Source organism: Gopherus evgoodei, chromosome 3 (genome assembly GCF_007399415.2).
Source record: "Gopherus evgoodei ecotype Sinaloan lineage chromosome 3, rGopEvg1_v1.p, whole genome shotgun sequence".
NCBI classification, from domain to species: Eukaryota; Metazoa; Chordata; order Testudines; family Testudinidae; genus Gopherus; species Gopherus evgoodei.
This window is the reverse complement of record NC_044324.1, coordinates 41,758,518-41,775,644: the sequence shown is the minus strand read 5'-3', so window position 1 is coordinate 41,775,644 and position 17,127 is coordinate 41,758,518. Positions and strand designations below refer to the sequence as shown.

Genomic DNA, 17,127 nt, shown 5'->3' with positions numbered 1-17,127 from the left:
ACTCAGTCTATTGAGCATAACAAAGAGAAGGTTAACGGGTGACTTGATTACAGTCTGCATGTACCTACATGGGGAACACATTTAATAATGGCTCTTCAACCTAGCAGAGAAACATATAACATGATCCGACTGCTGGAAATTGAAGCTAGACAAATTCTGTCTGGAGATTAAGATATACATTTTTAACAGTGAGGGTAATTAACCACTGGAACAATTTCCCAGGGGTGATGATGGAATCTCCATCACTGACAATGTTTAAATCAAGATTGGCTGTTATTCTAAAAGATCTGCTCCAGGACATATTTTTGGGAAGTTCTGTAATCTGTGTAATAGCAGAGGTCAGACTAGATGACCACAATGGTCCCTTCCAGCCTTGGAGTCTATGAATGTGGGTAAGGATGGCAGAATCTCTTCCTTTTTATTTTGATTTTGTATGGAAAATATTCCTTGCATGATGCCATGCCTATTTATGATCTAGCTTTGGTTAAAAATTAGATTGTTTGAAAATGAAGAACTCACACAGTCAATCAGCTTAAGATTTCTCTGCATTTGTATACAATAGAGATAACTATAACTTGTGAGTGTGGTACAGCTGTTGGGATTCATTAATTTGCAAGACTGCGTAATAGCAACATTAAGAAGAACTCCTGTATGTATGTAAATGATGTTCTAATCTGTTCTCTAGAAATACACCTTTGTTACTGATGTGATTTTGATCACCTGCTGCCCTCTGTGAACTGGAGACAAGTTAAAAAGGAACAAGCTATCGCACATAAAATGTGAGAAAGCCTTGTTTGTGCCTGCCAGGGGTCAGCTTCCCAACTCCACTGGTCATGGGCAATACAAACACTCCTCACCAGGCCTATGTAGGTTCTGCTGTTGCTCTGCAGGTTAGTGATTGTAACACTCCAACCCTTGAACCCTCTGAGCATCCCTCTGGAGTCTCCAGCCCTGGTCCACTGGACACTCACAGGTTCAATGCTTCCAAAGAAGCACTACTCAGCTTACCAGTCACACCTCTGATCACTTCTCCGCTTAACACACAGCACTTAGATATATTCATATTGAAAACAAGTAAAATTGTATTTAACAAAGCATAGAGATTCAAGTGACAGCAAGTAGAAGTATTGGAAACAAATGGTTATATATAAAATAAAATCATAACATGGATTCTAGACCCTAGACTTATTAGCTAAATACTTTCCTATCCTATAGAGAAGTTCTCATCCAAAGCCCTAACTCACTGTATGATTTGGGACAAGTCACTTCACCTCGCTGTGTCTCTGTTTTCTCTTCTGTAAAATGAGGATAATGATTTTTACCTCTCTTTGAAAAGCACTTTGAAATCGAGGGATGGGAAATGCTCCATGAAAGAAGGTATTATGATTATTTAAATCTTATGGTTTGGTGGGGCATCTGTGGTTAGTACTACATTTTATAATAACGGCATAGATCTTAGAAAGTGCCACAAAGATACATGAACCTTACTACCCCCATTTTACAGAAGGCCAAACTGGGTCTCAAGGAAGTTAGGTCACACAGCAAGTCAGTGGCAGACTCAAGAATAGAACGCAGGTCTCATGCTCCAGTCCGTTAGACTACATATGGCCCTGTGAGGATTATGACACAAAATTCTGCACATCTTGAGGGTATAGTTTCATTATGATGTGGTTTTCTCTTCCTTTTTATAACCCTGTTATCTGGATTATCAATTCAGCATTATCACTGAAAAGCTTTGAAGAGTCAATGTGTTGCAAAAGGAATTTGAATTAGCACAGAGAGGACATCCCATACATAGGTATAGGTATAGGACAGAGGAAGAGATTAATACAGGTTGGGGTTATTTATATTTATGTTTGTCAAATGTGGTGTTTCCATGGCTGAAATGTTCCATAATGTTCCATTGTATTACATACAATCCATTAAACTCACTTGTATTATAAACCACTCACAGTTCCATTTTGACTGCAAAATACTGTTATGTTTGTTGTCATATGAATTACCCAAGAGTAACATAATACAGGTCTGTGCTGCCTTTTCCCTGGGGCCTGTGAGGATTTATTATAACCTTAAATCTGCCTTTCCATAGATTGGAAAGGAAGGTAAAAATATACAAACTATGCAGGCAATCTTTAAAATAATATAACTTATGAAATCACTAATTTTTTTCAGGTTTGAGGCCCTTCCTCTGCCAGCTGGTCTGCAAATTCAGTGTTTGATTCAGGGGGTAATAATCCTTAATACTAGCAATGCTGTGCTGACTTCTGTTGAAAGGGGAATGGGCCTATAGAATTCTAGCTCTATAGATAAGATCTAGCAAGGAGTGGGCATCATAAAGAAAAATACTATAACGAATCATTGGGTTTACTGTATTTCTTACTGCAAAATTCAATAAACAAAATGTATTGTTTTTGTCTTACTAAGTGGATGGTGAGTAATCTTTTTATTAAATCAATTCTGCATACTACCTTCAAGAACAAAGAGTTTAATGTATATCTGTTGTGATTTCCCTAATGCAACCTTTATAGGTCCTAGTCAGGGATTAGGGTCCCATTGTGCACTGTAGTGATACGATGTGGCGCCCCACCTGGTCAGACGAGGAAGAGCCCAGCCAGAGGCCAGAGTGGGCGGAGCTACAGAGTTCCGAGCCCACCCCTCAAAGGGTCAGGCGGCGACCTAGAACTATAAAAGCTGGCCCTCAGCACTCAGTCAGGCCACAGCAGCCGGAGCGAGCAGACATCCCTCAGGGAGCTCGAGACTGGGAACCCCCTGTGGCTCTTCAATCTAGCAGAGAAACCCAGAAAAGCCCGATACCCAGAAAAGCTGCCGGAGCCTTCCCGACCCCGCTACCTGGAAGAGCTGCCAGAGCTCCCTTGCGCCCGCTACCCGGAGGACCTGCCGGAGCTTCCCCGCACCTGCTACCCGGAGGACCTGCTGGAGCTTCCCCGTGCTTACTACCCGGAGGAACCGCCAGAGCTACCCCGGGCCAACTATCTGGAGGAGTTGCTGGACCTAACAAACACCCAGCCCCAGCAGCGATGAGCACATGCTCCTGGACCCTGCAGAGGCCGACGTCAGGACCCAGGTAGGCCCTGAGGGGAGTATGGAAGTAGCCCGGGGGTAGCCAACCCCAGTCTGGCTGCAGCCTTACCGGAGCCTATGTCAGTGTGTTGCGGCCAGGATCCCCACTGACTAACCAGCAGATTCTTAGCTGCTGCTAGGGCCCCGGGCTGGGACGCAGTGGAGTGGGAGGGCCTGCATCCCCCCTGCCACCCAACTCTTGGGTGGCAGACTCCCTCTCTCCCTGGCCTAGGGAGGCAAAAGCCTATTAGAACCACTGTTGTTCCTCAGCCCTGCCCAAGGGCCTGAGCTGCTGACTCAGTGTTTGTTGCCCCGCCCTGATCTAGGGCCAGGCCCTTAATTGCTAGTGTTGCTCAGCCCTGCCCAAGGGCCTGAGCCTACTGACTCAGTGTTTGTTGCCCCGCCCTGATCTAGGGCCAGGCCCTTAACTGCTAGTGTTGCTCAGCCCTGCCCAAGGGCCTGAGCCTACTGACTCCGTGTTTGTTGCCCCGCCCTGACCGAGGGACAGGGCCTTAACTGCTCTTGTTGCTCAGCCCTGCCCAAGGGCCTGAGCCAACTGACTCAGTGTTTGTTGCCCCGCCCTGACTGAGAGCCAGGGCCTAATGGGTATTGTTGCTCAGCCCTGCCCTGGGCCTGAGCCCCCTTGCCCTGCGGAGCAGGCAATTGCCGCGAGGACCGCCAGACTATTTCCCCGGACCCACCAGGATGTAGTGAGCCAGTGTGGCTCCACTTCTCCCCCCGGAGAGGGTCGAGCCTCGGCCTCACTCGTTCACACGTGGTACCAGAAGTGGGGACGTCTGGACCCTTGACCCCTGTGAGAAGGGACCGGAGGGGTAGACCTACCCTAATGAACCATGGAGATGGAGCGCCTGCTTCAGCTGTAGGCGGAGAACCAGGACCAGCAGCAGACTGCCCAGCTACAGCAGCAGCAGCAGCAGGCAGCCGCCCAGCTCCAACAGCAGCAACAGCGGGATGCCGCCCAACTCGAGCAGCAGCAGCAGCAGCTTGTCCAGCAGCTCGGAGCCCAGCTGCAGCAGCTGGTGACCGCACTGCTACACCCTGTAGAACTGCCGGCAGGGGATGGCGCTGGGACTCCATGCACTGCAGTCCCAGTATGACTAACAAAGATGGGCCCTGACGATAACCCCGAAGCGTTCCTGGTCACATTCGAACAGGTGGCCCTCATCGCTGGGTGGGCCTGGGACCAATGGGCCACCGTTCTGGCCCCGTACCTTACTGGGACTGCCCAGACGGCGTACCAGGGGCTGGCAACAGAAGAAGCCAGGGACTACGGCTGAGTAAAGGCCGCGATTTTGGACGCCCTGGATGTCAGCCCTGAGACTTTGACAGCGGTTCTGGAGCCAAACATATCCCTCGGGCGCCTGACCTCGGATGGTGGCCCAAGCCCTGAAGGATGGCTACAGCCGGAAATGAGGACAGCAGAGGAGGTCACGGAACAAGTCTTCCTTGAGCAGTTTGTGCACACCCTACCGACCAGAGGATGGGCCTGGGTGCTCTGCCATCGGCTGACAACATAGGCCACGGCCGTCTCGCTGATGGAAGACTTTCTCGCAGCCAAAACGCCTGTGGGGCCCACCTTCCAACCCCAAAACCCCGGGCCCGACCGCTCGAACTTGGACCGGAAGGGAGACGCCCCGACCGGGCCACGAAGCCTTGGCCACGGGCAGGATGCCCTCCCGGGGTCCCAGTTCAGACGGCCGGATCCTGCCCCCTGGGCCAGACCGGTGGCCTCTGTGCTGGAGGCCGTGAGGGTCCACCAGAGTCCCCCTAGGAGTTTGAGGGGAGCCCTCTCCTGGGACGGTCGTCCAGAACTCAGACCCTGTTTCTGCTGTGGGAAGTCCAGACACTTGCAGCGGGACTGCCCGGAAATGGACTGCAGCTTCGGGCAGGTCTGTGCAGGGGACACCCGGGCTCGGCTACCCCAGGTCCCCAAGCTCACGGTTCCAGTAGTTGTCGGGGACCATGCCACCCAGGCGTTGATCTACTCTGGCTGCAGCCAGACATTTATCCGCAAGACTCTGGGACCCCAGGCAGATCCCCTCCTAGGCCCAATTCACCTGCAGTGCATCCATGGGGATGTCCGGCCTTACCTTAGTGCTTGGGTCCAGCTGACAGTAGCTGGCGTAACCCAATGATTCATCGTTGGCTTGGCCCCTCGACTGGCGTACCCGGTGATCCTGGGGCGGGACTGGCCCACCTTCGAGAAGGTCCTCTGGTCGACCCCGGCGATGGAGGAAGAGCATCAGGAGGCCCTACCAGAAGAGAGGTGCAGAATCCCGCGACTGGAACCAAGGGCGGAAGGGATCGACAATCCCCCGCTGGACCCCGGGGTCAACCCCCTCCTCCATACTGATTTTTGCCAGGACCAGAGAACGGACCCTACGCTAAGCCGGGCCTATAAACAACTTGCAGCAGTCGATGGGAACATCATCGACCCCCAGCACGCAACCCAGTGGGCCCACTTCGAACTACGCCGGGACCGTCTTTACCGGATCGACCATGACTCCCGCACGAAGGAACCTCAAACACAGCTGCTGGTACCACAGTGTCACCGGCGAGCGGTGATGAAGTTGGCACATGACATCCTGGCTGCTGGGCATCTGGGCTAGGAGAAGACACTCACCCGGATCTTGACGCGGTTCTTCTGGCCCGGTATTCACCAGGAGGTGAGGAATTATTGTAGCTCCTGCCCAGAGTGCCAGTTAGCCACTCCTCAGCACGTTCCCAAGGCAACCCTGGTCCCCATGCCTATAATCGAGACACCTTTTGAATGAGTGGCCATGGACCTGGTGGGCCCGCTCCCGAAAAGCGCTGCCTCGTTCCAGTATGTCCTGGTCATTGCTGACTATGCCACCCGTTTCCCCGAGGCCATCCCCTTGTGGAGCACCACCACCCGGACCATCGCCGGGTAACTGGTGAAGATCTTTGCTCGGGTGGGCCTGCCCTGAGAAATTCTAACTGATCAAGGCACCAATTTTACCTCCAGGCTGCTACAACAGGTCTGCAAGCTCCTGCGGATAAAACAATTACGCACCTCTATCTACCACCCACAAACAGACGGTCTGGTGGAATGGTTCAACCAGACCCTCAAGGAGATGTTGCGGAAGTTCCCCTCAGAGGAGCTACGACAGTGGGACCAGTTGCTCCCTCCCCTGCTGCTAGCCATCCGGGAGGTGCCCCAGTCTTCAACCAAGTTTTCCCCATTTGAGCTGTTGTATGGATGGCGTCCATGGAGCCTGTCATGGTATAATTCCCCACTCTGAACCTTAGCATCCAAAAGATGGGGTACCAGCATGAATTCCTCTAAGCTCAATTACCAGCTTAGTACTTGTAGCGCTGCCACCAACCAGGAATTCCAGTGCCTGGTACACTCTGGTCCCCCCAAAACCTTGCCCGGGGACCCTCAAGACCCAGACCCTCTGGATCTTAACACAAGGAAAGTAAACCCTTTCCCTCACCGTTGCCTCTCCCAGGCTTCCCCTCCCTGGGTTACCCTGGAAGATCACTGTGATTGAAACTCCTTGAATCTTAAAACAGAGAGGAAAATCCACCTTTCCCCTCCTTCTCTCTCCCCCTCCCTGACTCTCCCTAAGAGAGAAAGTAATCCTAAAACAGCGAGAAAATTAACCTCTCTCTCCCCCAATTCCCTGGTGAATCCAGACCCACTCCCCTGGGGTCTCACCAGAATAAAAAAAATCAGGTTCTTAAACAAGAAAAGCTTTTAATTAAAGAAAAAAAGTAAAAATTATCTTTGTAAATTTAAGATGGAATATGTTACAGGGTCCTTCAGCTATAGACACTGGGAATACCCTCCCAGCCTAAGTATACAAGTACAACTTAAAATCCTTTCAGCAAAATACAAATTTGAACTCCTTCCAGCCAAATACACATTTGCAAATAAAGAAAACAGACATAAGCCTAACTCGCCTTATCTACCTAGTACTCACTATTCTGGACATAAGAGACTGTATCAGAGAGATTGGAGAGAAACCTGGTTGCACGTCTGGTCACTCTCAGAACCCAGAGAGAACAACAACCAAATTCTAACAGCACACACAAAAACTTCCCTCCCTCAAGATTTGAAAGTATCCTGTCCCCTGATTGGTCCTCTGGTCAGGTGACAGCCAGGCTCACTGATCTTGTTAACCCTTTACAGTCAAAAGAGACATGAAGTACTCCTGTTCTATTAACCCTTAACTATCTGTTTATGACAGGGCCTATTGGACTTAATGCGGGGAACTTGGAAGCAGTCCCCCTCTCCTACCCAGGGGCTCCTGAGGTATGTCCTCCAACTACAAGAATATTTTGCCCGGCAGGAACAGACTTATAACCAGGCGGCACAGGTGCGTGACTTTGAACCCAGAGACCGGGTTCTGCTCCTCCTGCCCTCGAGCGAGTCGAAGCTGCTGGCCCATTGGCAGGGGCCCTACGAGGTAGCTCGGAAGGTTGGACCCGTCACTTATGAGATCCACCAACCCAACCAACGTAAGAAGACCCAGCGATACGACGTAATCTGTTGAAGCCGTGGCGAGACTGGGAGGGGCTGCTGATTAACCCTTACCCGCCAGAGCTGGAGCTGGGTCCCCGCACGCCCCAGACAGAGGACCTCGCAGCTCCCCTGCTCAGTGACACCCTAACGGAAGAGCAGCGCAAGCAGGCCAAATGTCTCCTGTAGGCGTTCCAGGAAACCTTCACAGCCCTACCCGGATACACGACCTTGGTCTATCACTCTATCCAGACCGAGCCGGGGAAGGTAATCCGGGAAATGACCGGGCCACTGCCATATCGAATGCGCCAAGAGATGGAGGAAGAGGTGCAGGCCATGCTGGCCTTGAGAGTCATCGAGCCATCCCACAGTGAGTGTGTAGCCTGGTGGTCTTGGTACCCAAGCCCGATGGCACCCGCCGGTTTTGTATAGATTTCTGGAGGGTGAACGCCATCTTACGGTTCGACGCCTACCCTATGCCCTGTGTGGACGAGCTGCTGGGCCGCCTTGGGGAGGCCCAGTTTATCACCACCCTCGACTTCAGTAAAGACTATTGGCAAATCCCACTTGATGATCCCTCTAAGGAAAAGACGGCGTTCGCCACTCCGACGGGACTCTATCAATTTACACGGATGCCTTTCCGCCACCATGGAGCTGCAGCAACGTTCCAGCAGCTAATGGATCGCCTATTGCTGCCCCTTCGAGACTATACAGCGGCTTATCTGGACGATGTTGTGGTCTATAGCTGCAATTGGGAAGACCACCTGGAACGGGTAGCAGTGGTCCTGCGGTCCCTGCGACAGGCGGGATTGATGGCCAACCCCAAAAAATGCCGCATCGGATGGCAGGAGACCACATATCTAGGGTACACTATCAGGGGAGGACGAGTGAAGCCCCTCGTTGGAAAAGTGCAAGCCCTGGAGGCCTGCCCGACGCTTACCACAAAACGCCATGTCCGGCAGTTCCTGGGGCTTGTAGGGTACTATCAGCGGTTCATTCCCCAGTTTGCTTCCATCGCAGCACCCTGAACCGGACTGTTGACCAAGAACAGCCCCCGACAGATACAGTGGTCCCCAGAATGTGAAAATGCCTTCTGGACACTCCAGACGTGCCTATGCCAGGAGCCGGTCCTATACAGCCTGGATTTCCACTGGAGGTTCAGCCTCCAGACGGATGCCTCAGAGGTGAGGCTGGGGGCCGTCCTGTCTCAAGAAGTGGATGGAGAGGAACATCCAGTCCTATCTCAGTCGTAAATTATTTCCCTGAGATAAGAACTACATGGTGATTGAGAAAGAAGCATTGGCTATATAGTGGGCCTGTGACGCCCTACGTTACTACCTCATTGGGGCCCCGTTCATGCTAGTCACGGACCATGCCCCCCTCCGATGGTTGATGAATATGAAAAATAATAACGCCTGTCTCTTGTGATGGTATCTGACCTTACAGTCCTATACGTTCACCATCCAGCATCAGGCTGGTAAGGAACATGCAAACGCAAACTTCATGTCCCGTCTTGGAGGGATGGAAGAGCCTGGCCCCGACAAGCGGGAGCCAGACTTGAGGGGTGGGTGTGTAGTGATCTGGTGTGGCGCCCCTCCTGGCCAGAGGAGGAAGAGCCCAGCTGGAGCCCAGAGTGGGCGGAGCTACGGAGCTCCGAGCCCACCCCTCAAAGGGTCAGGCGGCGACCTAGAACTATAAAAGCCGGCCCTCAGCGCTCAGTCAGGCCCCAGCAGCTGGAGCGAGCAGACGTCCCTCAGGGAACTTGAGACGGGGAACCCCCTGTGACCCAGGGCAGCCGCCCAGGCTGGCCTGAGCCTCCCCGACCCCACTACCTGGAGGACCTGCCAGAGCTCCCTCACGCCCGCTACCCGGAGGACCTGCCAGAGCTCCCTCGTGCCCGCTACCCAGAAGAACCGCTGGAGTTACCCTGGGCCAACTATCCGGAGGAGTTGCCGGACCTACCAACCAGCCCTGGCAGCGACAAGCCCATACTCCTGGACCCTGCAGAGGCTGATGTCAGGACCCAGGTAGGCAGACTCCCCCTCTCCCTGGCCTAGGGAGGCCAAAGCCTATTAGAACCGCTATTGTTGCTCAGCCCTGCCCAAGGGCCTGAGCTGTTGACACAGTGCTTGTTGCCCCACCCTGTCCTAGGGCCAGGTCCTTAACTGCTACTGTTGTTCAGCCCTGCCCAAGGGCCTAAGCCTACTGACTCCGTGTTTGTTGCCCTGCCCTGACCGAGGGACAGGGCCTAACGGGTATTGTTGCTCAGCCCTGCCCCAGGCCTGACCCCCTTGCCCCGCGGAGCAGGCAATTGCCACAAGGACCGCCGGACTATTTCCCCGGACCCACCGGGGTGTAGTGAGCCGGTGTGGCTCCCCTGCTCCCCCCGGAGAGGGTCGAGCCCAGGTTGCACTCATTCACATGCTCTCAAACATAACAAAATAGGTGCCCCTGCCCAAAACTACTCTCTCTTCACTCCAGCAGAGAGATGTTTCTTGCATATTGAAATTTCAAACTTATTGTCTAAGAAAAAATGGTTACAGTTTCCCATCAAGAGCAGAAAATGCACATTGGAGCAGAATTATACATGTGAGAGGATGTTCAGATACTATTGTTGTTGTATTTCACCTACTGTTGCTGGTCACTTTAAGATAAATATTATGAATATTATGGTGGAATTTTACCCAAAATTGTTTATTGTTTATTTTTAGATTGTTCCATTAACTTTAAATTAGGACCCACTAGATTCATAATTCTGTTTGAGAAAACAATGGAAAATACTCAATTCCTAATTAATAAAATAACAAATAATAATAATATTGGCTGCTGCATAGTCCAGTCTTCCTTAAAAAACATAATGGCTTGTTTGTTAAAGCAGTTCTTTGGCTAGTAGATTTTAAGTTGTTTGTGGATGTCAACATCAAACACCACCTGCTTTCTCTTTACTCATCTTCTGTTCAGCTGTGCTTTCCACTCCCCATTGCCTTACCTATATCCCAGCACATAATCAATTTGCATGCTGACATGCCTTTGTTAATACAAATGACACCTGCACACAGTCAGGGCATACGCCATTTTTTGGTGCATTTGGGAATTAAAACTTTAGGTGGGAGAGCAGCTCAATTTCCATTCAATTTGATTATGCAGTCTCTAATCTAAAGGTAATATTTATCACTGTAGATTTAAATTAGAAAAATTATTAGCTCTGTTTATTTCCATACACGTTTTCCTAATTACTGCACTATTATTGCTCCTTGACTGAACACAAATAATTTGCAAAGAAAAATCAAACAGTGCTGAAGCTGTGTTCAGTTCTATTTATTGTGCAAGTCTTCAAGGTGCTTCAGAGCAGGAGAATTAAATGTAACTTGCAATATGCTGCTGTTACTGGGCCTAGCACTTCTCTGGTGGACCAGTTCTTCCCAGCCATGACACTGATCCCAGACAGCTTACTTGAAGCACATTCTTCAGGGCAGTTCCCCTGCTCTAACCTTAGTACCCAAGACATTACATATCTCCTGCTTCTGTTCCCATTATGGTGACAGTTTTCTTCCCTTTAATGTTGCCTGAGTGTGACTATCACCACATTCACTTCTCAAACAAATGTTCAACTTATACCATAGAAGATAGAAAATCATGGCAGAATACACAATATTTGTGTATAAATTAGTGCTGTCAAACGATTAAAAGAATTAATCGTGCTAAGTCACATGACTAATCACTGTTAAGAATAGAATACCATTTATTTAAATATTTGTGGATGTTTTCTACAGTTTAATTGATTTCAATTACAATACAGAATACAAAGTGTACAGTGCTCACTTTATATTTTTTATTATAAATATTGCACTGTAAAAAAACAATAGCATTTTTCAATTCACCTAAGTACTGTAGTGCAATCTCTTTATCATGAAAGTTGAACTTACAAATGTAAAATTATGTACAAAAAATAAATGCATTAAAAAATAAAACAATGTAAAACTTTAGCACCTACAAATCCACTCAGTCCTATTTCTTGTTCAGCCAATCACTCAGACAAACAAGCTTGTTTACATTTGCAGGAGATAATGCTTGTTCACAATGTCACCTGAAAGTGAGAACTGGCGTTCACATGGCTTTGTTGTAGCCAGCACCTCAAGATATTTAGTGCATCTGGCTTGTAAAGATTCATATGTCCCTTCATGCTTCAGCCAACATTCCAGAGGATGTGTCCATGCTGATGATGGGTTCTGCTAGATCATAATCCACAGCAGTTCATTTTCATTATCTGAGTCAGATGCCACCAGCAGAAAGTTGATTTTCTTTTCTGGTGGTTCGGGTTCTGTAGTTTCCACATTGGAGTGTTGTCCTTTTAAGACTTCTGAAGGCATGCTCCACACCTCGTCCCTCTCAGATTTTGGAAGGCACTTCAGATTCTTAAACCTTGGGTCAAGTGCTGTGGCTATCTTTAGAAATCTCACATTGGTACCTTCTTTGCATTTTGTCAAATCTGCAGTGAAAGTGTTCTTAAAATGAACATGTGCTGGGTCATCATTCGAGACTGCTATAACATGAAATATATGGCAGAATGTGGGTAAAACAGAGGAGGGGACATACAATTCTCCCTCAAGGAGTTCAGTCACAAATTTAATTCACAGTAATTTTTTTAAAGAGTGGCATCAGCATGGAAGCATGTCTTCTGGAATTGTGGCCAAAGCATGAAGGGACATATGAATCTTTAACATAAGTGGTACATAAATACCTTGCAATGTCAGCTACAAAAGTCCCATGTAAACACCTGTTCTCACTTTCTGATGACATTGTAATTAAGAAATGGGCAGCATTATCTCCCGTAAATGTAAACAATGTCTTAGCAACTGGCTGAACAAGAAGTAGGACTGAGTGGCCTTGTAGGCTCTGAAGTTTTACATTATTTTGTTTTTCAGTGCAGTTATGTAACAACAACAAAAACTGATTGTAAATTGCACTTTCACAATAATGAGATTGCACTACAGTACTTGTACTAGGTGAACTGAAAAATACTATTTCTTTTGTTTATAATTCTTACAGTGCAAATAATTGTAATAAAAATAATATAAACTGTACACTTTGTATTCTGTGTTGTAACTGAAATCAATATATTTGAAAATGTAGAAAACTATCAAATATTTAACAAATTTCAATTGGTAGTCTATTGTTTAACAATGCAATTAAAAGTGCAATGAATCAGAAATAATTTTTTAATCATGATTTATTATTTTGAGTTAAGCGCATGAATTAACTGCAATTAATCGACAGCCCTAATATAAATCCATCAATTTGGATATTCTGACAAACACTACTGGGCGGACCCACCTCTTATATACCTAGCAGTGTAGAAATATCTACTGAACAGATGACCAGCATTTTTCTCTCTCCTATTGGCTGTTATGGCTAGGGCTGGTTGAAAATTTTCAATCAAAACTACAAAAAGTACCTGCTTTCCATTAAAAAAAAAAGATATTTTTCACCAAAAAACCACCAAAAACTCAAATATTTTGATTCTGAAAGAAAAGTATAAATATCAGCCTCAATATTTGTTAAAATGTTTGCATGTTTTTCCTCCAAAAAAAAGGCTTGATTTGTACTGATGTGGCTCGGATCTTATTTTTGTCAGTTATGATGAACTACTGTTTAAAGTTGAGTCATAGGATTGTCAGACTTTAAGAACTTATGGAACTGGGAATATTCTCATGAACAGCCACACAGATATATTTGTAGAAAAAAGTATGACAGAAGGTGAGAATTATGAAATAGATTATGGAGAGACAATCATAGAAATGTAGGGCTGGAAGGGACCTCAAGAGGTCATTTAGTCTCTCCCCCTGCACTGAGACAGGAATAAGTATTTCATCCCAAGGCCTCATAAGAAAGACACATTTCATCACTGCTTTTAAAAGCGCCAAAGTATTTGACACTAATGGCTCAAAGCTTATAAAAATCCCTGCAATACTTTTTGATCATTACTGTAGAATACCGTAATATTTTTATAGAAGGTAATTGACAAGCTGACCTCTTATAAATGCTAATCATACCCAAATTTTACAGCTAGGCCCGTTGGTCTCTCCCACCACTAAGAAACAGCTTGTCAGTATCTCTCTAAACTGTAGACATCTTCTTAGTGTAACCCTTCAAGACATAAGAAGCCACACAGAGAGGATTCTTCAGGAAATGTGAGGCAAAAGCCTAATTGCCTCAAGTGATTGCCTCAAGTACTGATCTGAGCCCTGATGTCTTTAAAGACCTCAATCAGTTGTTTTAATGCCATTATGTTTAAAACTAAGCACAGGGCTTGTCTACATCAGAAAGTTGCAGCGCTGGTGAGGGAGTTACAGCGCTGCAACTTTGAAGGTGTACACATCTGCAGGGCACCACCAGCGCTGCAACTCCCTGTTTGCAGCGCTGGCCGTACTCCCGTTTTGTCTCGGGTGTAGAGGATCCAGCGCTGGTGATCCAGTGCTGGTAATCCAATGTAGACAGTTACCAGCGCTTTTCTTGACCTCCGTGGAAGGAGGAAGCCTCTGGTAATCAAGCTGGTTTCCTTTCCCGGTTTGCTCTCTCGGTCCCGGAGCCAGCCAGCAAACCGCAGGGAAGGAGACCTGCTTGCTCGGGGTTCCGGGACCGAGAGAGCAAACCGGGAACGCCGCGGTTTGCTCTCTCGGTCCCGGAGCCACCCAGCAAACCGCAGGGAAGGAGACCTGCTTGCTCGGGGTTCCGGGACCGAGAGAGCAAACCGGGAAAGGAAACCAGCTTCGCCGCGGTTTGCTCTCTCGGTCCCGGAACCCCGAGCAAGCAGGTCTCCTTCCCTGCGGTTTGCTGGGTGGCTCCGGGACCGAGAGAGCAAACCGCGGCGTTCCCGGTTTGCTCTCTCGGTCCCGGAACCCCGAGCAAGCAGGTCTCCTTCCCTGCGGTTTGCTGGGTGGCTCCGGGACCGAGAGAGCAAACCGCGGCGTTCCCGGTTTGCTCTCTCGGTCCCGGAACCCCGAGCAAGCAGGTCTCTACTTCCCTGCGGTTTGCTGGCTGGCTCCGGGACCGAGAGAGCAAACCGCGGCGTTCCCGGTTTGCTCTCTTGGTCCCGGAACCCCGAGCAAGCAGGTCTCCTTCCCTGCGGTTTGCTGGGTGGCTCCGGGACCGAGAGAGCAAACCGCGGCGAAGCTGGTTTCCTTTCCCGGTTTGCTCTCTCGTCCCGGAACCCCCCTTGAAGCCGCCCAACAGCGCTGCAGTGTGGCCACATCTAACACCACTTGCAGCGCTGGTTGCTGTAAGTGTGGCCACTCTGCAGCGCTGGCCCTATACAGCTGTACTAATACAGCTGTAACAACCAGCGCTGCAAAATTTTAGATGTAGACATGGCCACAGACACTTAAAGAAAAGAATTCCCCAGTTCTGGCCTATCTAGTAGCTCTTTATGTTTGAATGACTGACACCTGTTAACTTAATTAGATAATTAGTTTACTTTGCATTATGAAGAGAAAGATCTGAAATAATGAAAGCTGTAACAGAACTGGGAGGGTTTATGTATTTATTTCCCCCGCTTCTGGTTTAACTGAGAATATAAAGAATATACACAAACATATGGTTCTCACCTTCTCAGAGATATGAGGCTTTTTCTTGGTTTGTGAAGTAGGCCCCAGTGTGTTATCTATTTTCAAACCTTTCCTTTCCTTGCTTTGCATTTTGAATTTTCACATACCTCTACACTTCTTGGTTTTGATAAGAAGCAGTAATGAATTGGCTGAAATACTTTAAGAAAAAGTTCTGCCACTATTTTCAGCCTGGCCAAAACCAGGACAATACTGCAAATCTCACAAGACCACCTAGTCTCATGATATTTCTAACCTGATTTACATACTAAAGGGGTTCTGATAATTTTTTTTTTCTGTACTCATCTGAACCAAACCTTTTGAGATTCACCCTCTAGTAGAGGCCATTCACTTTTAACAAATTCACAACCATATGTATAGTAAAGATAGTCTCTGAGATTCCAAGAGCAGCTTGCAATACAAAGGATTTAGGGAACTGGTAACTTCCTAAGCTTTGTAGCACATGACATAATAATGGCAGTGCTGATAGATGACCCATGTGTTACATTTTCTTATGTAGATAAAGTCGAACCAATCAGCATTATACTGATAGACTCTTTTCAGCACCCAAAGGAGATCATTTTAAAAGGAAAACTGATTCAACATTAGAGTGAAAACAATGGGGTTAGAGTGTTGTCAGACAGTGATGTATTACTATGCGGCAGCTTCTGCTTCTAAGTACTCTCATCAAGCTTGGATGAGAGCATTGTCCTTTTCTTCAGCAAAAGATTTTTCAAATCTCAAATGTAGATGGCAAGAGGGATGGCAGCTAATGTTGTAGGTGGTCTTAAAAATAGAAACAATCATCCTAAGCAGTTGTTTGGCAGGATAGTAAAGGTTAGAGGACTTGTGCTGTTCCTATCAAGCAATATTATTTATAATAGAGCTCATTTGGAAGTTAGAAAAATGCAAAAAGGGATATGTCAATTTCACACTGAAAAAGTAGGAATGCAGATTGCGTATTTCTTTATGAAGAACCACCAGCTGTTATATAGCAGTGGGTGGAATGGAATTGATTTTATTTCATTGTGATACTCAACGTGCAATATTTATGATTACTTTGCTATAGGCTACAAAAGCTCAGGTGAGCTCTCAGGCTTGAAAAACACAGGCTATCAATTCTTACTTACCCCCAGGTATCTGATAATGTAGGTATGGAAATACTGAAGTCCCTCTGCCACCTACTCCATACCTGGCCTTGAGCAAATCACATGAACTTCTCTGTGCTATAGCTTCACTATCTGTAAAAAGGACATAAATCTTACCTAACTCACAGATGTATTGGGAGCCTCAACCAGTGTTTGTAAAGCAATTTGAGAGGAAATGAAAGGAAATTCAAATGAAAGGTGCCATTAACATACAAGGTGCTGTTTGAAATCTTCTGAATGAGATGGCCAAGATGTTGCTCTGTAGAATCCTAAGCACAATTGTAATTATCAGACAGCAGGAGTGTGATTTTATTAGTTCTCAAGATTTTTTTCTTTGTAGGAGTTGGAGATTATCAGTAATATTTTGAAAGTTTAAATGTAAAACTGGACATTCGAAGGACAGGTTTGGAAAATTCCTACCAATGGGGGTTTCCTGAGGCTCATACAGTGGATAGATAATTACATGGCTGGGAACCACCTAATTCCTCCTGTTTTCTTAAGTAATTCACTGTTCTAATTAGAACCAACCACAGAGCACTCATAACAAAGGGGAGCCTTTATGATGTATGACAATCTTTTTAACTTCTCTCAGAGTCTGAGACAGGCAACACTGAGTCTCTGACACTGGGTGAATAAAACAACAAAATCACTCATGAAGAGGGTTATGTAAGAAAGGAGTTTGTGTGTGATGGGAGAAGGGATCATGTGCTAGTTTTGGGCTAGATGTAGGCAATGTTGGATGTGTCATGTCTTAAAAATTCACTGACTGATTATACACATGCCTCTCTAA

At 47.4% G+C, this 17,127-nt stretch overlaps 1 long non-coding RNA gene across 1 annotated transcript; it reads left to right on the top strand.

Moving 5' to 3' along the window:
- The first annotated feature begins 228 nt into the window (after positions 1-228).
- Positions 229-16,184, top strand: LOC115647629. Its single transcript, XR_003999376.1, has 3 exons — positions 229-317; positions 5,221-5,225; positions 16,174-16,184. It is a non-coding gene; the product is annotated as an uncharacterized LOC115647629 (long non-coding RNA).
- The last annotated feature ends 943 nt before the right edge of the window (positions 16,185-17,127 follow it).